This window comes from Sciurus vulgaris (assembly GCF_902686455.1).
Source record: "Sciurus vulgaris genome assembly, chromosome: 2".
NCBI classification, from domain to species: Eukaryota; Metazoa; Chordata; class Mammalia; order Rodentia; family Sciuridae; genus Sciurus; species Sciurus vulgaris.
The window spans coordinates 31,741,314-31,764,372 of NC_136462.1; the positions used below are offsets into that span (position 1 = coordinate 31,741,314).

General features: G+C 42.4%; 1 protein-coding gene across 10 annotated transcripts in view; it reads right to left on the reverse strand.

Moving 5' to 3' along the window:
- Positions 1–23,059, reverse strand: part of RGS6 (regulator of G protein signaling 6) — a 560,790-nt gene that overhangs the window by 324,631 nt on the left and 213,100 nt on the right. The gene's annotated exons all lie outside the window — the stretch shown is intronic.

The window sequence follows — 23,059 nt, forward strand, 5'->3', positions numbered from 1 at the left end:
CTAGAGGGATATACAAGCGAGCTATGAGGATCTTCCCTGACATGGACGTGAGGCGAAAGAGTGAAAAGGTAGCAAAAGATGTGATAAAGGAAGGAGACCCAGACAGGAGGGGCTGTGGATGAGAAAAGGAGCACCTCATTCACAGTCCAGCCTGAAGCCCGCTCTGTCCTAGGCATCCCGAATAAAACAGCACCTCGCCATCTCCAATTCCCAACTATTTTAAGAAAGTAGCAATCGATATTAAGGACAGAGTAGATTCCCTCATTAGTGAAATCTGAAGCAACAAACATCTAGGATTTCCTAATTACACAGACAGGACAGATTAATTAAGTCACTTTAGAGGATCAGACAATATGTGTATGAACTGAAAGTACAATGCAGAAAAGGTTTATATTTAGCTTGTGTGAATCAGGACTTTGCGGGCTGTATTTGCGGAGTGTCTATCACAACTATTGGACTAAGGCATTACCACAGACCATTTGTAAACAAGTGGGTGTGGTTAAGTTTTAATAAAACTATTCACAAAAAAAAGAAAACAGTCTGCGGACCAAATTTAGTCCATGGGCTACAGTTTACCTACTTTTCGTTTATATCTTGTTAAAGGAAGACAGACCCTTCCTCCTTTCAGACCTTGTGCCTCTTAACAGCTTACAAAGAATTCAGTTCTGAAGTCAGCAAAGTAAGAGTCAGAATTACCTCTTAGACTCTATGATTGCCTGTGGGCATAGCTACCTACTCTGGAAAGAGCATATTACATCTCCTACACCAAGTTCCTCCTAAGTAACCCACTCACTGACGCTCAAGAGCTCAGCTGCTTAAATCATCTCTCATGCCAATAGTTTCTCATAACTGAAATAAAAGAGCTATAGGAAGTCAGTGTTTACAATCACCTTGAATAATGCATAGGCTCCTTTTAAAGGAAGGATAAAATCTTCTGGACCTTCAGCATTTTACGGATTACTTCTAGTGCATCGGTGCTTAAATACATATAAAATGAACACAACTAAATGCGAAGTGCTTTTGCTTATAGCTCTTAAACAATTCTGAAACCAAAATAAATGTCAAAATTAAACCAGCAACAGTTGACTGCATTAAAATAATGCAATGGGCAATGATATTTTGCTGCAATTAAATCACTGCCTGCAATATAAAAATGTCACTAGCTGCCAAACTACTGCAGAGCATCATCATTGGGTCTTGCTTACAAACCAGTTCTTCTTCTTTCTCCTCCTCATTGGCCAGGACAGTGTCATACCCACTCATAAGAAACAAAAATCCTGAAATTGGGCAGCAGGTGATGCAGAACATGTGTATGTTCATCATTTTCAAAGGGAACTGGAAGTCTCCTGAGAGGTGCCTGAGCACCCCTGTTTGAGAACCACTGCTATAGACATGGGATTACCTAATCCTAGCTATGCTTCTAGCAAGACTTCTACCCTTCTATAAACCTCTATAGCATTTATTGTTTCACTATTAAGGTAACACCTGGCATTTCCTGTCTAGCACTGCTTTCCTGCTCTGTCTTCCTTTCTTTTTTATTGAATGTCAATATAGTTGATTCTTTCCTACTGCATTGATCACTGTTCTTTCAGACCAGAGAAAAAGGCAGGTGGACTCTTCTCTGGAGGCTCATGTTCTAACCTGAGTTATAACCACGTAACTTTAAGAAAGTCACTTACCTTCTTTGAGCCTGTTTTCCCATTTGCAAATTCGAGGATTCAACTCCACGGTTCCTGTTTATCACTTACATTGCCTATTGCTAAAAGAAAGGAACTAAACCAAAGTATTCCAATCCAAGTATATGTAGTGACTAATACAATATATTATCCTAATAGAAATCCCATGAATACGTGTTTGTTTAAAGAGAAACATCAGAGCAACAGAATATGCCAACTAAAGTGGACCCCAGAGATCATTTGGTCCACTATCCTCATTTTGCAAATGTATTTATTTAAATATCTGCTTATAGCCTGGGTCTTATGCAAGACACTGGAGATTAATAGCAAACACAATAAAATACTCATTCTTACAGAGACTAAATTACAGTAAAGGGGACCATGCAAGTCAGCTTTTCATTGTTGTGACCAAATACCTGGCACAATTTAAAGGGGGAAAGATTTCTTTTTGATTCATGGTTTCAAAGGTTTCAGTCTGTGGTCGGCCAACTCCATTGCCTTGGGCCTGAGGTAAGGCAGAAACATCATGGTAGAAGGGCATAGGAGAAGAAAGCTTCTCCACTCAGGGAAGCTGAGAAACAGAGGTGGGGGTACAGATAAGCCAGGGACAGGATATAGTCCTCAAGGGCATCCCTCAGTGACCTCCTTCCTCTAGCCATGCTCCATCTGCTCACAGTTTCCACCACTTCCCAGTAGTCCACCCAGCAATCAATAGATTGACCCACTGATGAGGTCAGAGCTCATGATCCAGTTACTTCCCCAAAGCCCTACCTCTGTACAATGCTGCACAGGGGACCAAGCCTTCAAGACATGAGCTTTTAGGGTACATTTAAGATCCAAACCAGACCAGGGACTGAGATAAGTCAGCAAGCAGTTATACTTTATTCTGTGTGTATAAAGTAATAGAATTTGCTACGGTTCCAGGTGCAGTGGGACATACCTTTAATCCCAGCCACTTGGGAAACTGAGGAAGAAGGGTCACAAATTCAAGGCAAATTAGTGAGAGCCTGTCTCTAAACAAAAAATAAAAAGGCCTGGGGCTGCAGCTCAGTGGTAGAGCACCCCTGGGTTTAATCTCCTGTACTGAAAACACAATGTCGCCCTGGCTGCTTCAGCAGTGTTGGTAAGCAGGTGACCTGATGTGAAGGGTCAAGGAAGGTGTCTGGGGGAACCCCCCGCAGTGAGTTCTGGGGAACTCAGAGCTGTGGAAACAGTAAGAGGTTGTGGGAAGGTGACCCTCAGGACCACACACTCTGAGTTGGTGGGACACCAGCTCACCTCTAGGCAACTGCTGACAGATGGAAACTTGGGCTCTGAGAGGTCATATCTTCTGATATTTCCAGGAAAAGCCAGTTATCTGGATTTGTGAATAAAAATGACTTTTCATTTTAATTTCTTAAAGCACTATAGAATGAAGTCCTATCCAGACCATATATTGTCCTCTTGGGTCACTCTGCATTTTACCCAGGGTCCACTGGGCCTTTCCTTTTTTTTTTTTTTTTTTTAATTTGTTCTAATTAGTTGTACATGACAGTATAATGCACTTTGGCACATTATACATAAATGAAGCATAACTTCTCATTCTTCTGGTTGTACACAATGCAGAATCACACTGGTCATGGAATCATATATGCACATAGGGTAATAATGCCAGATTCATTCTACTATCCTTCTTACCTCCATGCCTCTCCCCTCCCTTCACTCCCCTCTACCTAATTCAAAGTAACTCTATTTCTTCCTAGCCCCACCCCCCACTTATTATGAATTAGTATCTGCATATCAGAGAAAACATTTGGCCTTTGGTTCTTTGGGATTAGCTTATTTCGCTTAGCATGATATTCTCCAGTTCCATCTATTTCCCAGCAAATGCCATAATTTCATTCTTTTTAAAGCTGAATCATGTTCCATTGTGTATATATACCACATTTTCTTTATCCATTCATCTGTGGAAGGACTGTAGGTTGCTTTCATAATTTAGCTATTGTTAGTTGAGTTGCTATAAACATTGATGTGGCTATGTCACCATAGTATACTGATTTTAAGTCCTTTGGCTATAAACCAAAGTGGGATATCTGGGTCAAATGGGGTTCCACTCCAAGTTTTCTGAGGCATACTGCTTTCCACAATAGTTGTACCAATTTGCAGTCCCACCAGCAGTATATGAGTGTATCTTTTTCCCTCGCCAAAATGAAATCCAACCCCTCTCTCCCACCCTGCATGAAACTCAACTCAAAGTGGACCAAGGACTTAGGCACTAGAACAGAGACCCTTGTGCCTAATAGAAGAAAAAGTAGGCCCAAATCTTCACCATGTCAGCCTATGATCTGACTTTCTTAAAAAGACTTCTAAAGTGCAAGAAGTAAAATCAAGAATCGATAAGTGGGATGGACTCAAACTAAAAAGCTTCTTCACAGCAAGGGAAACAATCAATAATGTGAAGAGAGAGCCTACAGAATGGGAGACAATCTTTACCACTGGGTCTTTTCATCTGTGTTTGCAGCGTTCTGTCCTCATGTCAGTCACAGAATAAGGGAAAGATGTGGACCCAGTACCCCTGCCCAAGGCAGCTAGCTGTTTGTAGTGAAATCAGAGACAGGTGCTTTGGTCTGGCTGCCTGAGCAATCAGAATATTTGAAGGGATAGAGGGGGGCTGTTATGGTTTGGATTTAAAATTTCCCTAAAGGCTCATGTGTTGCTAGCCTGGTCTCCAAGGAGGCCAGGTTCAGAAGGTGAGGGTCTTAGGCAATGACCAGATAGTGAGGGTCCTGACCCTCATCAGTGGATTCACACATTTGATGGATTAGTAATTTGAATGGACTACTGGGTGGAAACTGTAAGCAGGTGCTGCGTAGCTGGAGGAGGTAGGTCAAGGGGTGGGGTGTGTACCCTTGGGGACTGTATGTCTCTGGCCCCCTCCCCCACTCTGTTTCCCTGCAGCCATGAGCTGAGAAGCTTTCCTCCATCACGCACTTTTGCCATGATGTTCCTGGAGTCAGCCGACCATGGACTGAGACCTCCAAAACTGTGAGTCAGAATAAACTCCCCCTCTTCTAAGTTGTTCTTGCCAGGTATTTTATTCATGGCAATGAAAAACTGACTAACACAGGGACTCTTCCCATTAGATATAATCTCTTATGGCACCAAGAAGGGGTCCAAATGCACCTCAGGGATTAAAGTAACTTAGGAGAATTTGCAGATTTCAGAAACCTTTGCCAAACTCAGCTTCAAGTTTCTCCCCAACACTTTACAGTAAGCTGCTACATCAGCCTTGGGAAACTTTCATTTCATAGTAGAACAGGCAGTTTTCAGGGAAATAGGAGCCCAGGCTGGGAGAAGCAGAACACAAATCATAGTTCCAAAGTGGAAAATTAAACTTTGATGTGCACTTGACAGATGCAGGAAAAACAGATGCCAAGTGTTTGAAGAAGAAAGTTGCTGTGGCATTTTTGCAGAACTCCACTACTGGGAATCCTAATTCCATGGTACACATATTTCCCTCTTTCTGTGCTTTCTCTCCGTTGAGCAAGAACATCTGAAGAGCATGGGAAGAGAAAAACTGATATCAAGGATAGCCCTTCAGAATCGGGATTCTGGGGGGAGTGGAGGGGTGTCCTGTAATGGCAGAGAATCTGGTTGCCCCCTTCCTTATGAACCACGGCAACTCTGGGGATGACTCAGTTCCTCTCCTCCCACCCCACAGGGGGCAGGCAATAGCATTAATCAGCCACTGCCTAATTACCAGCTAACTAATTAGTGAGGAGGGGAGCTCCCAGGTCCTTGCTATTCCTTAATAATTAATCTATAAACTGATTACTCTGACAGCCTCTTCTCTCCATCTCCTGATAAAAAGCCACAGTGACCTGTTCCCCCAGCTCAGGGAAAAGAAAGCCAAGTCGGCTTCCATTTTTCCTCTCTCAATTCCCACCCACACTCACTTACCAAATGCTCTTAAATCTTCCTTCTCAATGTCTCTCAGATCCGTCTTCCTGCTATAGTTTGGATCTTGAATGTCCCCAAAGGCCAATTGTTAAAGGCTTGGTACCCCAGAATGGTGCTATGGGGAGACTGGACCCTTTGGAAGGTAGAACCTGATGGGAGGTCCTTAGGTCATTGAGGGCATGTCCTTGCGGGGGATTTTGGGACCCTGGCCTGTGCGGTCTTCCTCTCTTGCTTCCTGCCATGAGGTAAGCAGTTTGGCTTCCACACATGCCCTTCATGCTGTGCTGCCTCACCACAGACTCAGAGCAATGAGGCCAACCAATCATGGACTGGAATCTTCAAAACTGTGAGTCACAATCAATCTTTTCTCTTTATAATTTGATTACCTCAGGTATTTTGTTATAGTGCAGAAAGCTGACCAATATGCCTCCCCTTTGCAGCCTTGCCATTTCTCCTTTGCTCATGCCTTCTCCCATATCATGCCTTACTACTGAAAGGGTCTTCCTTCCTGGTCTCCCCACCCACCACATCTTCTTTCAACTCATTCCCTCTTCTTCTAAATGTCTATAAGTAACAGACTATGATATGTCACTCCCTTGCTTAAAAGTCTTAACTAAATCCTCACTGCCTATAAAAAGTCCAAAATTTTGTGTGTGACCTTCGGTGTCTCCCAAATTCTGTAGCAGGCAATGCCTAGTAAAATAATTTTTATCCTTAAGTTAACCACATCAGTGCTGGCAAACACAAAGGGTGTTTCTGTGGGTCTACAGGGAGAGGACACCTTTCAGTGTCTCTACCCAGCACAGCTGCTGAATGCTAACAACAGGGGGACTTCATCACTTGCCGCTCTGGGAGGAGCCTGTAAAACCCTCCCCTTTACTCTCCCCATCACTCCCATGGTAGCTGATTCTTTGGAATCAACTAGTTGATGACGCCTCCTCTCTAACTCTTCCCCTACACTTGTCATTACTCACCTGCCTTCCTGGGGGCTCCTTTTGGGTGTCCCTTGATAATTCTGCTTCTTTTCTCTCCACTTAGAGGACCCAGTAGCCATGGGTTTTCTTTTCTCTCACAACTAATATCCTTGGAAATCTCATCTGATCCCATGGTTTTAAAGACTTTCTAGACTCTGATGATTCAGAAATTTCTATCTGTAGACTAGGCATCTCCCTAAACTCCAGACTTGAATATCCAATTACCTGTTTGATCTCTTCACTAAGAGACAGCTCACACTCAGTACTTAAAGACAATGGTCAACTTTTTATTCCACTCCTAACCTCCAGCCTGCTCCTCCTTTCAGTTGTATTTCCTTATTATTTTAGATACCTCTAAAAAGCATTATCATCCATTTAATTACTGAGGTCCCAAGCCCAGGTGATCTCTTGAAGATCCCCAGCCTGACTGCCCTACTTAAAATTGCAACTGATCCTCTCCTCAGCATCCCCCTTCCAAGTTTCCACCAGGACCTATTTCATCTTTTGAACTTGCATACTCATTTCCTTTACATTTATTTACTTTTTTTGCATTTCATTTGTTCTTCTGCTAGAATGGACACTCCACAAGGGCAAGAATATTTGACGGTTCTACTCATGGCTGCAACCAAACACCGAGAACAACAGCTGGTCCATCATAGGTATTCAATAAGTATTTGTAAGTAACCTGACATGTGAGGCTTGACTCATCTCTTCTCTTTACAGCCACATTGGGTCCAACAATCGGGAATGAGCTATACTTTCAAAATACACAAGGGCCTGACAACTTCTCACTATTGCTAATGCTAACCCCTAGCCCAAGTCACCTCACCTTTTACTTGGATTATTCCAGTAGCCTTTCACAGGGTCTCTCGGACACATGTCAGTCTTGGCTACTCAAATCAACTCTTCATTGCATATGGTGGTCAGATGGTCTCTTCAAAGCATAAATCAGATCATGTCCCTTATCCACACACACCTCTCCAATGCCTTTCCACAACAGACTATGGTCTGCATAAAGTCCTTTGTGCTTTGGCTCCTGCCTGCATCCTAGGCCTTACTCCCTACAATCTTTCTCTCACTCCATGCTTTCCAGCTATCATGGCTTCTTGCTTGTTGTCTTTAGATAGTCAGCATTACTCTGGATTCAGAGTAAACATTGCCTGGCAAACTTTCCCCTCAGCACTTTGTGCCAGGTCTCTGTTTAAGCATCACATTTTTGAGAGGCCTTCCTTGACCAGTGGTCTGTCACTTCCCACCGTCATCACAAGCCATGCCTGTTCTCATTTATTTTTCTCCAGAGCATTTCTTTCTAGAAGTAAAATGCATTTGATGATTTGTTCATGGACTCTTTTCTTCCTGAGACGGTGACCTGCAAGAAGGCAGGGATCTTTGAGCCCATTTGCCTTGTATCCCCAAGCTCCAGAAGTACCTGGTTCACAGTGGGGCTCAGTAGACATTCGTTGAATGAACAAATGGAAGGTCATTCCTGGGGTAGCACTGGATTTTCATGGATGTCTGCACTTTCTATAGGAGAAAGGATGTGCCCTTGTATTCTAAGGAGTGATGACTTCTAATGGAACATTTCCAGACCTGGCCTTTTACCTCAGCAGGGTCAGGCAGAAGAGCAAACAGCAGACAACAGTGTCTGCTATGGCCACATGAACCATACAGACTGTACTTTGGGTCCTTACATTGGTAAAACATCTGTGAAGGTCTGTCCAGTGATCAAGCCAGTAGGAGACAGTGCCTCCATGGAAGCCAGGCAAACCTGAAAGCTCAAGAGAGAGCAGGTTCCAGCTGGTGGTGAGGGGGTAACATAAACCTGAAAGAGTGAATGAGAGAAAGGAAACTACATGCGACATGAGGTACCATTCATGAATTTATTTTCTTGCCTTTTATTTACTGTGGAGCTTAAATCAAATAGCCTCTGAAAGCAGAGAGGTGAGGATCGGATGTTTTAAGGGAGGAATGGGAGTGGGAAGTCCAGAATTGGCCAAGAAAACATCCCTAATCCCCTTTGTCCTTTGGTGAGAAAGTGAGATGGGGCGTCTCCTCCAGTATCCTGTCCTGACAGAGTGAACTTGGGAAGCAGGATGAGGGTGGAGCTCAGAGTTCTAAACCCAGGTGTGCTCCTTGCTGTGCGACAGACTTCCTGGGGAGTCAGTGAAACTCCAGAAGATTCATCTTCCCCATCTGCAGAGTGAAGGCTTCGTCTTTCACCTCCTTACTCCTCCCTCTAAAGGACAATTATAAACAGAGATGATGATCCAACTTGACCTACTTGCCAGTGTTTGTAAAACCAGGAAGGAACCCCACAAGCGGTGAAATGTGATGTCATACCCACTGCCAAGAGGACAGTCAGCGTCCCCAGATTCAATATCATGGGCTACACCCAAAGCACACGAGATCAAGTGTCTGTAAATTGTCCTGTAATCACTGAGGTGCAGGCCACTGTGCTATGAGAGTCATGAATAAACTCAGTCCTGTTCTCATGGAACTTATAATTGACCAGGGCAGTTAGATGTTGAGCAAAATAACCCATATATTTATTTGCCAAAAGCCCTGAGGACTGGCACTCAGTTCTAAGCAGACATTCGACAGAGAAGCCTGGTCCTGCCTGGGAGCTGAGGGGTGGGGCTGACACATGGCAAGGGGCCCTTGAGCAAGTTCTGCAGGATGGGTAGAGGCCGCGGGGAGGTGTGCAGAAAGGAAACGAGCCACACAAAGGCCTGAAGTGGAGGAAGCATTTTCGGTTCTAGAAAGGGAAGTGGCCGTGAAAGTCAGCATGGACAACCTTGAGCATGGGAGTTGAAGGAACTGCGACGAGGCTGGAGAGGGTCTGTCCACATTGCAGTCTCCTCTTGGCCCCATGAAAACTATGGGTCAAACCTCATTTACAAATGCAGATGTGGACCATAGTTTGCCAATTTCATTTTTAAAAATTACACATTACTTAGGTTTGGATGTGGTTGAAGCGTGTCCCCCAAAGCTTCGTGTGCTGGAAGCTTGGTCTCTAGTCTGGTGGTTTTGAGGGGGTAGGACCTTAAAGGGGTTGGCCTAGTGAAAGGTGGTCACGTGACAGTGGTGCCACCGTTGTAAAGGGATTAATGCAGGTCTCAGGAGACTGAATTGGTTCTCACTAGAACGGGTTGGGTTGTTATAAAGCAAGTTTGGCTATATCTGTTTTTGGTGCGTGTTTCTCTCTCTCTCTCTCTCTCTCTCTCTCTCTCTCTCTCTCTCGCTCTCGCTCTCGCTCTTGCTCTCGCTCTCGCTCTCTCTTCCTGTTCCCCTATGTGATCTCTCCATCTTGCATATGCTTTAACCATGACATCATCTTCAACCCTGTTGTGATGTCACCAAAGCCAAGCAGATGCCCATACCCTGCTCTTGGACCTCCACACTGTAAGCTAAGCAAACCTCTTTTCTTTACAAAGTAAGCAGCCTCAGGTATTTTGCTAGAACAATAAAAAATAGACCAAGATTAAATATTATTTATCTTGGCTATTGATTCTTTTTTTTACAGTCCCTTAAATTTTGTATCCTAGCTCCAATGCTTAATCCTAACACCCCTGGGAAACTGTGAATGGTTTTAAGCAAGGAAATCATATGGTTCATTTTCCCCTTGAAAAGACACTGAGTAATTCAGTTGAAATAATATTGATAACTTTGAAATACAGGAGTGAGGAAGACTTTCTACAGACAATAAGCAAAGAATAACAAATCCAGTAAGAAAATTAGCATGCGTACTTCTACCTGATGTGCAGTGGTGGTTTGACAAGTTCACTAGATAGGAAAACATACATTTCTAATCCTGAGGACTTAATGAAGATTCCAAATGACTGAGTGGCTAGGAGGGAGATGTGGTAGGATCTGCACGTTAGCAGCACATCTCTGTCTAGTGGGCTGCAGGTTCTGTTGTAGGACTGGGATCACATTAACAGTAATAAACTATGTATGTTTAGATATGAGGTGTCCCCCCAAAAGCTCATGTGTGAGACACAGTGAGAAGGTTCAGAGGTGAAACGATTAGATTATGAGAGTTATGACCTCATCAGTTTCCTGGGTGGTAACTGTAGGCAGACAATGTGTGTCTGGAGGAGGCAGGTCACTGGGCGTGTGCCTTTGGGGTTTATATTTTGTCCCTGGTGAGTGAAAGTCTCTCTATGTCCTGATTGTCATGTCCTGAGCTACTTTCCTCCTCCACACACTTCCGCCATGATGTTGTGCCTCACCTTTGGCCCAGAGCTATGGGATTGGCCATCTATGGACTGAAACCTCTGAGACTGTGAGCTCCAAATAAACTTTTCCTCCTTTAAAATTGTTCTTGTCAGGTCTTTTGGGCATAGTGGCAAAAAAAAAAAAAAAAAAAAATCTAACTAAAACAAACTGTAATCCCAAATTCTCAGCCCCCACACTGGTGTCCCCTAGATTCCCCTCCATACACTTGTAGAGGTCTGAGGGCTTTGTCCACGTTTGTGCACAAACACATCTCATCCCAGGAAGCCCCATAAGGGTGCCCAGGTTCCATCTTGGACCAATTTGGGGAGGCGTCTGGAGCATTATCCAAGGGCCAGTTCATTGCCTTTGAAATACTTGATATTCTTGAGCAGCCACTGGTGGGCAGCTGCCAGGGGCTCGTCCTGTGCCACAGTCCCTTTAGAAAGTCCTATGAGTGGACATAAAAGCAACCTGAGCAAAAGCTCCTCACACACACACACACACACACACACACACACACACACACTGTAAGATCTTGTCTCTCTATTCTCCTCTGGACTCATAGAACCAAACCGCAGAAAAACAGTGCTTTTCCTTAAAGAAATGATTGACTAAACACTGAGATTGTCAGTAGTGAATAATGAACTAGAATTTTTTTTCACCAGTTTGAGAAAACAACTGTCCATTCCAGTGAGTTCATTGTACTCCTCTCTCTGGAGAAAGAGGCTCATTGAGGAACCTTGGGGCTATCAGGCCCAGGTAGTCCAGAGAGGCCCAGGGTGAAAATGGCAGAAGGGGGACTCAATGCACCCCAGAAGAGAAGGGATGTGCAGGAGGCTGAGAAAGCTGGCTGTTGAGGACGCGCTGTCTGACAAAGTTTAGGGAAAAAAATTGAGAGTCCGAAGAGGAAGGAAAATATCTGCAGGGACATAAGAACTAAAGAACAGGCAAGGGGGTGATCAGAAGTGTGGGTGTGCATTTTATGCATAAGGCCCTACATCCCATGTCATATTTGGATATTTGGTCCTGACTTATGTTTCAGTTACAAGAAAGACACCCAAGTAAGGATAACCCAGAATCTTGCACATCTTAACCCTGCACCATTTACTCTTCCTACAAAGACCAATTATACTAAACCAAGATATGAAGAAAGAAAGAAGAAAGAAAAAGTAGACATAAGAGAGACAGACAGACCAAACCACAAAGGGAGTGATTGACATAATAAATCCAGCACCAAGTTGGCAAACTTGAAGCTGGCAATTACTCTGTATGAAAGAATATCTCATCTATAAAGGGCAAAAATTTAAAAATAAGTCTGAGGTTTGCAATAAGAAACCAGGGGTTGGAGATGGATAAATGTTGACGGGTCATCTGTAGATTATGAATCCAAGGTAGCTCTGCTGAATGTCTAATTGATCACTACACATCAATTCAGATCTGGCATATACTTGCTGGTGGGTGTGTACCTACTTAAGTCTGTCACTAAAAGTCACTTATTGCACAATGGTCAAGGGTCCACAGTTTGAGTGCATTTCTGGTGGCAACATCAAAGTGTAGTCCTTTCTCTAAACTTCATGCCTGAATCTCTCATATAGTCTTATTGTCCACCATGTTAGTTAGTTTTTTGTCACTGTGATCAAAATACCTGACATGAACAACTTGGAAGAGGAAATTTTTATTTTGCTTCATGGTCTCAGAAGTTCAGTCTGCAGTCAGTTGACTCTAAGGCAGAAACATCATGGCAGAAGGACAGGGCAGAGGAAAGCTGCTCAGCTCATGGCAGCCAGAAAGCAGAGAGAGAGAGAGAGAAAGATAGGAAGGGATTGGGGACAAGGTACAGTCTCCCAGTGACCTACTGCCTCAATCATGCCTCATCTGCCTATAATTTCCAGCACTTCCCAGTAGTCCATTCAGTTATCATTGGATTAATCCACTTATGAGATCAGAGTTCATGAACCAATCACTTCCCCAAATCCCCACCTCTGAACTCCGCATGGGGCTTAACTATGAGACTTTGTGGGACATTCCAGATCAAAACCATAACACCCACTGTTCTCTTCCTTTGTGGCATTTTATCAAGATGTCCAATTTTATATATTAATTTATGTTGTTATTTTAATAAGATCTCTCTGTTCCTCCAGACTGCAAACTTCTTAAGACATGAGAAACTTGCTTTGCTGCTCTTGATATTACTACCAACCAGTATAGGGCCTGACATACTAGAAGCTTAGTGGAGGGATTAATAATAAACAAACTGCCTGCTTTGATGTTCAGAAAAATTCTGTTCAGAATTGGGCCTCATTGTAAATATGTTTTATTGGAAAAAGCCACATTTATTTTAATATCCATGGCTAATTTCAGGTTTAGTGGCAGAGTTGAGTTCTTTTTTTTTTTTTTTTTTGGTACCAGTGATTGAACCAAGGAGCACTGTACCACTGACCCCACATCCCCAGTCCTTTTTCTATTTTATTTAGAGACAAGATCTCGCTAAGTTGCTTAGGGCCTTACTAAGTCGCTGAGGCTGGCCTTGAACTCACAATCCTCTTGGCTCAGCCTCCTGAGTCACTGGGATTACAGGCGTGTGCCAATGCACCCATCCCAGAATTGAGCCTTTACAACAGAGATCACGTGGTCCACAGAGTCTCCTGTATTAACTCTCTGAACCTTTACAGAAAGTTTTCCAACCATGGTCTTCACCAAGATTAGAATCACTCTTCCCTTGTTACTCCTCATCTCCCTGTTGCACTGACTGGTGACCCTAACCCTCTCCTCTAAAACACGCTGTTTTCCAAAAGAGAGAAAAAGACTGAATCATAAATGAGATTAAGACTCTCCTTTTGCTTACAGCAAGTTCTTGTTCTTTAGTTTTCTTTCTTTCTTTCTTTCTTTCTTTCTTTCTTTCTTTCTTTCTTTCTTTCTTTCTTTCTTTCTTTCTTTCTTTCTTTCTTTCTTTTTTTTATAATTAATTACAGAATATTAAGGCTTTCCTGTGTCATGAGATACTGTCAGCCTTGTACTTGCAAAGGGCTGCTCTTAAGTCATTCAGGAAGAGTGTTTCCCACGTTTGCAATCAGCAAGACCAGAGCAATGAAAGCTGTGTCAAAACAGAACAGTGTGCACAGCAGCATCCTCAGTGAGGAAACTGTTCCAAATCGTGTGCATTTTAATGTCCTTTTATAAAAATGTAAGGAGTCGAAGACTGAGCGTAATCCTCAAATGAAGACAGCTGTTGAGGTACAAGAGAGGGATTATGGATAATTTTTTTCTTTTCCCAGGCTGTAATTTATGACAATGGCGATGGTGACAGCTGAGCACAGCATGAGGCGCTGTGTGTCTTCTAAGCATTACCTCCTGTGGTCCTCATGTGGCCCTGGGACCTAGGGAGGGTCTGTTCCTGTTATTTGCAGTAGTTGTGTTGTATAGAGCCTTTGTGGACACTGAAATAGCAAATACCGAAGAGCGCACTGCTCCTGGGGGAAATGTGGGGCTGGGTTCCCGTGAGCCACTGGTCACAATATTCTCATCAACCCATCAAAGTCTAACCTTGTTTTACATGTGTTTCCATTTAAAAGTCGTTTATTGAATACATATCGCTGACTCACTACCACTGAATTCTTAGCTGACGGCATTATAATTCATGCCTGCATGAAGTTTATCTAACACACATATTTTCTCCATCAGCCACATCACACTCTCCTTGCATTTAGTACCTTGGTAGTGTGCATGGGCCATTATACACAGCAAAATCAGCAAGAAAAAGTACACAGAAATGTTAAAAAAAAAAAAATGTGGTACTAAGTAGACCATGATATAATCACTTGTTTAGAGTTGAGGGCTGAAACAAAGAGATGTAGTGTCACCTTGTTTGACTTGGACAAGAAACATGCATGCTGAGTTCACTGCTCTATGCATGTCTACAAATGACCACAAAGCATAACTATGGATTTGGGGGTGACTGAGGAATTGCAGCAAATAGTAAACTCACACGTAGTAGATCTGTAAAGGATGAGGATTGACTGTATTTCCCCCCATTGACACACAGGAAATCTCTGAAGAAAGGAAAAGAAAAAGAAAAAAAGGGGTAGGGAGAGGGAAGAGGAGAGAAAAGTTGAGAGGGGAAAAGAGGTAGGGCCAGGGCAGTCTTCTCAGACCCCTCCCTTTTTAAAAAAGTACTATTGACAGGTGTTTAAAATTAGGAAGGTCTCCCTTACGTCGAACTTACCTGGTTGGTCAGTTTTTCATTGCTGTGACCCAAATACATGAGAAGAACAGCTTTAGAGGAGGAAATGTGTATTTGGACACACGGTTTCAGTCCATAGTTGACCAACTCCATCGCCCTGGGCCTGAAGTGAGGCAGAATATCATGGCAGAAGGGAGTGGCAGAGGAAAGCTGCTCAGCTCATGGCAGCTGGGAAGCAAAGAGAGAACAGGAGGAGGCAGAGACAAAATGTTATTCCCAAGGGCATGCCCCCAGCGACCTACTTCTTTTAGCCACCACCACCTGCCTAGTTACCACCCAGTAATCCATTCAAATTATTAACCTATCAAATGGATTAATCCACTGATGAGATTACAGCTCTCATAATCCGATCACTTCACCTCTGAGCATTCCTACATTGTCACATGAGATTTTGGGGTGACACCTCACATCCAAACCATTACTCTTACATGGGACTGAAATTTCAAACCTGTTCCTTATTTCTTCGCTTACTGTCAAAACAGAAAAAAAAAAAAAAAAGAAAAGATTCAGCTAATCTCTTTATACAAAGGCACTCAAGTCCTGCCTACTAGGAAGGACTCTAATCTAAGGAATCAAGCCATAGTAGTTAGGAGTACAAGTATAAGTACTAGTTAGGACCAACTAGTACTAACAGACCCCCCTGTGTGCCTAAGCTTTTTAGTGTGGTAGAGTTAGCCCAAAACATGTGTAGCCACACTGTAGATACATCTTGAAAAAAAAAATGCCATCTTTGTGTCAATGAAGTTTTGCATCTGCCATTCTACAGAGCTATGGAGTTTCTCCACTTATTCAAGACAAAATTAGTAGTATTCAGTAAGGCAGTGTTTGTTTATTGAGGTTCAAGTTTCTTAATGTCAGTTGTGGGTTTTAAAACATCAGTGCATCTATTTGCATAAGCTAGATTATTTGCTCCAGCAAATAAATACTGTAAACTAATAATAATGACTTTCTGTTTTCCAAGCCCTTTAGAGCTTTTAAGAGCTTTTCTGTTCCATCTCTTTTGGATTTGCTCTGGTTACAAAGCAGAAAATCCAAATAGCCATTTTTCGACACTTCCCTTTCAGGGAGCAATTGACCTTCCACCTGAATGGGTGGGCACATTGTATCAGCCTCTCTGTATTTGAACAGAGTCCTCTCCAGGGCTCAGAGGGAGTTCTGTTGCCCCAGAGACAGACATTATTCCCATGCATTTATGCAATCAGATCCCCCAACTGCTTCCACTGACTCATGGAAGCCGGGACACATGTATTTGGCAGCTATTTAAATAGCACTTATTGCCATAGTAGCTGTGCACTTGGACAAGTCTGCTATATTTTTTTGGCAAATATTAAGAAAAGAAAGAAAGAAAAACAATGTAGATGAAATAAAAGAGGTCAGCTCTAAAGTCTGTAGTGATCATCTTCCTTGGCAGTCAGAGCAGGAGGGTTAAAATCAGGTCAAATTGTCCCCAATAAAAGGCATCAGTCATCTGGAATGTTTTTGTTATACCAGACAAAAATAGGTCAGCTCAGCACACTCAGAGTTGGCCAATTAGACTAAAGTTCTTGTGCAACAAGAAATGAAGGAAGTAGATACTTAGCAGAAGATCTCTCCCCTTCCAAAGGCAGCAGACCAAAATTTCTGGGGAAGATAAACATATCAAATTCTTTTATGCTAAATCTACCTCCTTCTACCAAGGGCAATTTGCAGGCTCATGTTAGGGTGCACAGTGACATGTAACACAGCACTTATGCAAACGGGGACCATATTGCATTTGCACTAAGAAATGCACTTAGAGAAAACAAAGGCCAGAGAAGTGGTGGGTTTTTGCTTATATTGAGAAGAATTCTTGGGCTCCATCTGAGAGAAATGGGATCATTTAGTGGCGTTTGTTATGTGAAAGGGCAAGTCTGCGGATGTGATTGACATCTCCTGTTAAGCTTTGGAGTCAAAAGTCTTGGACTCCAAGACACAATGCCCTGTCCATTGCACAGTGTAGGAAAAGTAATCCCCTCAAAGAGACTCAAATATCCCACTAGAAGAGAGAGTGATGCTCACTGGGTTGTTCTGAGGATCAGTATTATCATTTTGTAGTAGTAAACACTGATTGAGATAAATTTGTCATTGAAAGGATTTAGGTGTAATTATTATTGTTATCAAATATTTTCTATGAGGTATTTTAATAGAATATGACATTTCCAGAAATGGGAATATACATGCAAATATGCTAAACAGAATTTCACATTTGTAGAAACTATAGTTTTTGCAACTATCTTCATGGGCTTAAGCAAATAAGACATTCTACTAAGTGACTGGTAGTTTGACATTTTTGTATCTACCCTGTAAAAGATCCTGGAATAATACATACAGGATATGCCCAAGTGCCCATGTCCTGCTTTTTGTTTCAAGCAATGCATTTTAGGACCTGGAATATGTGTAACATATGTTATGTATATTATATTACATAACAAATATAATATATATTCAGGGTAAGCATAACTTAACTATAAACTCAGGATCCCTTAACAAAGACACCATTTTAATGGCTTCCCTTAATGACTGTTGGATTGGAATTGCCCACCACCCCCATTGGTGTGTGTGTGTGTGAATAAGCTACTTTCCTTAGATATACAGGCAATAACTAAATGTCAGTACTTTCATTGCTTTACTAAAATAGCTCCAAGAAGATACTTGTGAGCATCATACACTCTAGAATATGTCAGTCATTTATTCAATAAATATTAGTGGCAATCACTATAGAAGGTAAAAAGGGAAGTGAGGACCCATTCCTTCTGAGAAGAAGTTCTATGAAGGAGAAATAACATCTGAAAGAAACTCTTAAAGGATGGGTAAGATTGAGCCATGGAAACAAAAGGTATAGAACAATAAATTTGCTTTAAGTTAGTAAAGTCTGATGAAAGCAAACCTTTGAATTTAATGTTACAGAAACAGCTGAAGGTATAAACCAACGAGGAGGATTATAGTTGTGCAGACTGCTAGTAGACACCCCCTAAATGACTTATTATCAGGTTTCTATATATTAATCATCCAGAATGTTCACCCCAAGTGGAGTGGCTTCCTCCCCTCAGAAGAAGAATCCTCATTCCCAGTAGTTATCACAGCTCTTCTTCCCCAGCCAACTAGGAAGCTCAGGTTCCTAACAGGAGGCAAAAGAATTCTTTCCATCTAATTTAAGATGTGAGCTCACTTGCTTTGACGTGTCTTTTCTGTTTCTCAACTTCTCCACAATCTCTCTCTGCCTCCCGGCTGTGGTATGGCCCCTCCCTGCTTGCAGGTCTAGAGGATTGTTTGTGCCTTTCAACCGCACTGACCCCCACTGTATTGTAAATTGATGTACCATTTATGTAGCAAATCAGAACTGTGCATCCTGCCTTGGGTTGAAGATTAATAATTGTTCTCGGCGAATGAGTGATAAAACCACTGCAGAACCAGATAGACATAAAAATGTACCTGCCATTACGCCTATATTATTATGTTAATTTATAGACCTACGATGTAAGTGCTAGGCCAGACCCAGAGTCTGTTAATCACGCAAATTATATAAGAGGCTACCCTTGGCCTTGGATCTACAAACAGGAGAGATGCACCAACATTGCAAATGTAAAAGATAGAAGAGGTCTTTGCAGGGACAGAAGCAATTCCATGGGGTTTGAGCATTACAATGCAATTACCTAAGTCAGACTCACTGTGTCCCAGCAGAAATGGAGAACGGCCATTGAATACTTTATGTCTTGCAGTACTTAGCTTGACCTCATTTTGAGGTGACATAAAGTAAAGCTATCCTACGGGCCAAATATAAGAGGACTTTTGAACCTGTAATGAATCGTATATCTAAAAGCCAGGAAGAATGCATTTCAAAAACCACAGCCAGGTTTGACCCGTGTGGTCTCTATCGACTGTTACGGGGTCCTGCCACAGGGTTGAAGGTACGAGCTTCGGGTGGGCAGTACAGAAGTGGACTGACATGTCATTGTTCTTCCTGAACAAGAGAAAATGTGAAGGGAAAAAAAAATCATCAGTGACAACACTAAATGTTTTCCCAAATTATTTAAAGACACATTTTGTCAAGTTCTGCCACGCCTTGCCTATTGCAGTCAAAACCAAAAACAGTCACCTCATATTTCCCCACAGTGGATCTTCACTCTCATAAACTAGAAAACTGTCTTTATGTAAACTAGCATGTGCACTTCCCTGATGTATTCCTAGCTCCTTGGGAAACACCATCCCTATTTTAATTTTCACTCACCTGGGCCAAGTTTCCACCGAACTTTCAGCATGGACAGACATTTCCATGAACACTAGTTTTCCAGAACACTCTGCCCACCACCTCCCAGTCAGTGAACTAAATAGATACAGGACTATAGGGCAGCATCCCCAGCACTACTAGCATTTCCAAATGTGTTTTGTTAGAGTTAATAAAAAATGTAAGCTGTACATTTTCTAGAGTGGGGGGGGGGGGACTAGGAAAAAACCCATAAACTCAATTTCACAACGGAAGGAATAATTTTCTTTTCTGAGTAGTGAAAATCCAAACTGACCATAATGCAAAACAAGGAAAGGAAAGCAACCAATCTAGGTAATTTTCCTTCCCTGTGAATGTACACACACATTCATTACTGATAGCCCTTTTTACTGCTGCCATTGAGTATGTGTATAATAAATGGACAAATGGTTGTAATCTGAGTTACTCTTATACCCTATTTTAAGCACCCAGAGGTTACCTGGTACTGGACTAAAACAAAAGTAAAACTTTGTGTTGTCACCAGGACTGCCAAAGAAATAGCTTACTCATATTCAAGGTTATAGAGAACCTGATTGTTTTGCTACAAGATGCTTGGAAGAAAATATGCATCGTCCAAATTTGGTTGAAGGTGCTTGGCTGCATACAGTGCAGATCAGCACGTAGCATGTGACACAGAAGGAATCCCTGGGTCCTGGAAAGCTGCACTGTGGCATACGCAAGTTCCCCAAGGCCTTCCACCTGCGGACTGGAAACATAACAGTGTCACTCAGACTTCTAGTCTTCAAAGGTAGACACAGTTAAGTAACGTGATTTGCTGTCTTGCAGAGTTCTGAGAGATGGCAGAAACCGAGCATTCTGTCAGTGCCTTATGGTCAGGGAGGATCTAGCTTTGAACGCAGTCTGTACGGCAATTATGAGACTCTGAATCAAAATATCCGTTAACAGAGCCTGACTTGTCCCTGCGACATAATAACCACTTAGCAAAGAAGATTATTTCATCTGCTACTTACCTAGTCACAAAGGTCGAGGATGGGAAATCCTATTTCCCACACTGAACTAACTGAAAAGTCCCCACAAGAGTTTTCCGTGATGGGAATCATAATTAATGGGGACAAAATGAAACAAAGGACTTCAATTAAAGCAACATCGTTGAGACACTGAGAGGAGGTATGACAGGGTCGGCTCCCATTTCACAGCTCTTCCCTGGCTTTCCAGAATTAAGAGAGCAGATAAAGGAAGAAGCAGAGGAAGTAGATGAGTATGACACAGGAGCTTTCCTCACACCATGAATCTGGGCTACGGAAGATACAGGGGATGAATTTTCAATTTTTGAAATTGATGATGAACCAAGTATATTTCAGCTGAACAGATTTGGTGATATTCGTGAATTTCCCATGATAGCCGATTGAGCCAATAGCCATTTGAGACTGATTTTTCTTTTCTTTTCTTCCTTCCTTCCTTTTTTTTTGTACCTGGGATTGAACTCAGGGGCACTTGATCACTGAGCCACATCCTCAGCCCTATTTTGTATTTTATTTAGAGACAGGGTCTCACTGAGTTGCTTAGCACCTTGCTTTGGCTGAGGCTGGCTTTGAACACATGATCTTCCTGCCTCAGGCCAAGCCACAAGGATTATAGGCATGTGCCACTGTGCCAGCGAGACTGATTTTTCTTAAGGGAAGTAGGAAGGGATGTGTATCAAAAAGGCTACGATGAAAGTTGCCTTCATCAGTCTTTAGAGTAAGCCATCCACTTCCCATTCTATTCAATTAAACCAACATTGATTAAGCACCTCTTAAAGTCAATGCACACAGGAGCTGCTCTATGGGGAAGTGTCTTTGTCTAGTCCAATTCAAGATTTCTGGTGGTAAAGATTCCATTTGCTTGGGGACATATCTGTTACTTTAGTGTTACAACCCAAATGGTGGCTGAGATAGTAGAGATGGAATGCACTCAAGTTTCAACAGACTGCTGTAGTACTTGGCAGCACACACACAAGAATGGTGCTAAAGTTTGGATCTTGAATGCCCCCCACTCCAAGTCCCAGTGTAAAGGGTCAGTCCCTAGAAAGGGAGGAGGTGGTGGAATTTTTAGGAGGTGGGTGTCTAATAAGAGGTTCTTAGATCACTGGGGTATGCCTTGAAGAGGATTGTGGAACCTGGTCCCTTCTTCTTTATCATGTTTCCTGGTCATGAGGGGAATAGTGTCCTGTCACACACTCCTTGCCATTGCCAACACCATCTGGCACCCTCACCAGAGGCCCAAATCATTGGTTCTTCCTGGAACCTCTAAAACTGTGAGCCAAAATAAACTTTTTCTCTTTTTAACTGCCTCAGGTATATTGTTACAGTGACAGAAAGTTGACTAACTGTCTTCTGATTCTTCCACCAGTAAACACCCAACTTCCTCCTTAAATTCCTATTAGTTTCCCATTTCTAATCCTAAAAATCCAAGTAAGTATCAGTAGAAATGATCTGCAGGAGAACCAACAAAGAAAGCACCTGACCCATCAAAACGAGTTGTGTTCTGATAGTGGCATTGGATCTGTGCTTTTATGGAAGTGGTTCTCCAACTTTAACGTGCAGCAGAATCATTTTTAAAACACTGACTGCTGCCCCTTTCTCCAAAACTTTTGATTCAGTAGGTCGGGGGTGGAATCCAAGAATGTGCATTTCTAACATGTTTCCAGGTGATCTCAACCCCACCAGTTTAGGGACCACATTTGGAGAAGCCCAGTTATTTGAGCTGACTCAAGTCACAAATAATCTCAAAGACTAGTCCTTTCAAACATGGAGTTAACAATATGATGGGGGTGGGGGACATTTAGTTCACATAAAATTGATACTGGCAGAGGTCAGTACAAATGTTAGTATTCTCTACTTCCTTTGTGACTGTCATGCAAGGCCCATAGCAGGAACTCAGAGAAGGCTCACCTCTCCTGTCCCTGTCTTGGGGATTTATTACAGCTAATCAGTAGCACTGCTGCCAGTACCTGTTGGGAATATCTGCTAATTCAATAAACACTGGACTTACCAAGTGGCAGGTACCATTATAAACGGATCAGTGCTTGCCAAACCAGAATGAGTGGGTAGAAACTGTTGAAACATGAAATCTAACCTGATAACTATCTTTAGCCACGTCAGTTGAATTTTAGGAATCCTCGTAGATCCCACCACTCATCTCACTCATAAGCAAACGAAGCACACATTTCAGCCACAAAGGAGGAGCAAAGAAATAAACTAGCATAACAGAAGAAAACAATCTTTGCTTGTAACTTTTGGAATAATTGGTTCATTTGTGCAGGGGCTCATTTGTCTATTTCTGTGTTTCAATGCAGTTTCTTACTTCTCCAAAGAGCAGTCTTGGGTTAAATTTCTGTTTCGATTTTCTGATAATGTGTTAAAAACAAGCTTTGTTTCACTTCAACAGATCCGAAATACTGGATCCCATGGTCTAAAATGTGGTACATAAATGCCTAAGGACTGTATTTACAGATATTAACAAACCTAAGGGAGGCACTTTGCTCAACATGAGATAATATCAACTCTTCCTCCACTTTCAGCGCTCTGTGGAATCACTGAGATGTTTCCCATCCATACCCTAACCTGTTCCATATTCCACCACCCTGCAATTTAGGTGATTAGTCACTAGGTGGCAGTGCTGCACCAGCAGCACTTCACCTTAAGGGGAACTTTTGGCAAAACTTATTTCCCACTTTTTATTCGCCGCGAAGGATTTTCGTGAAAAACTTTGTATGTAGCAGATATCA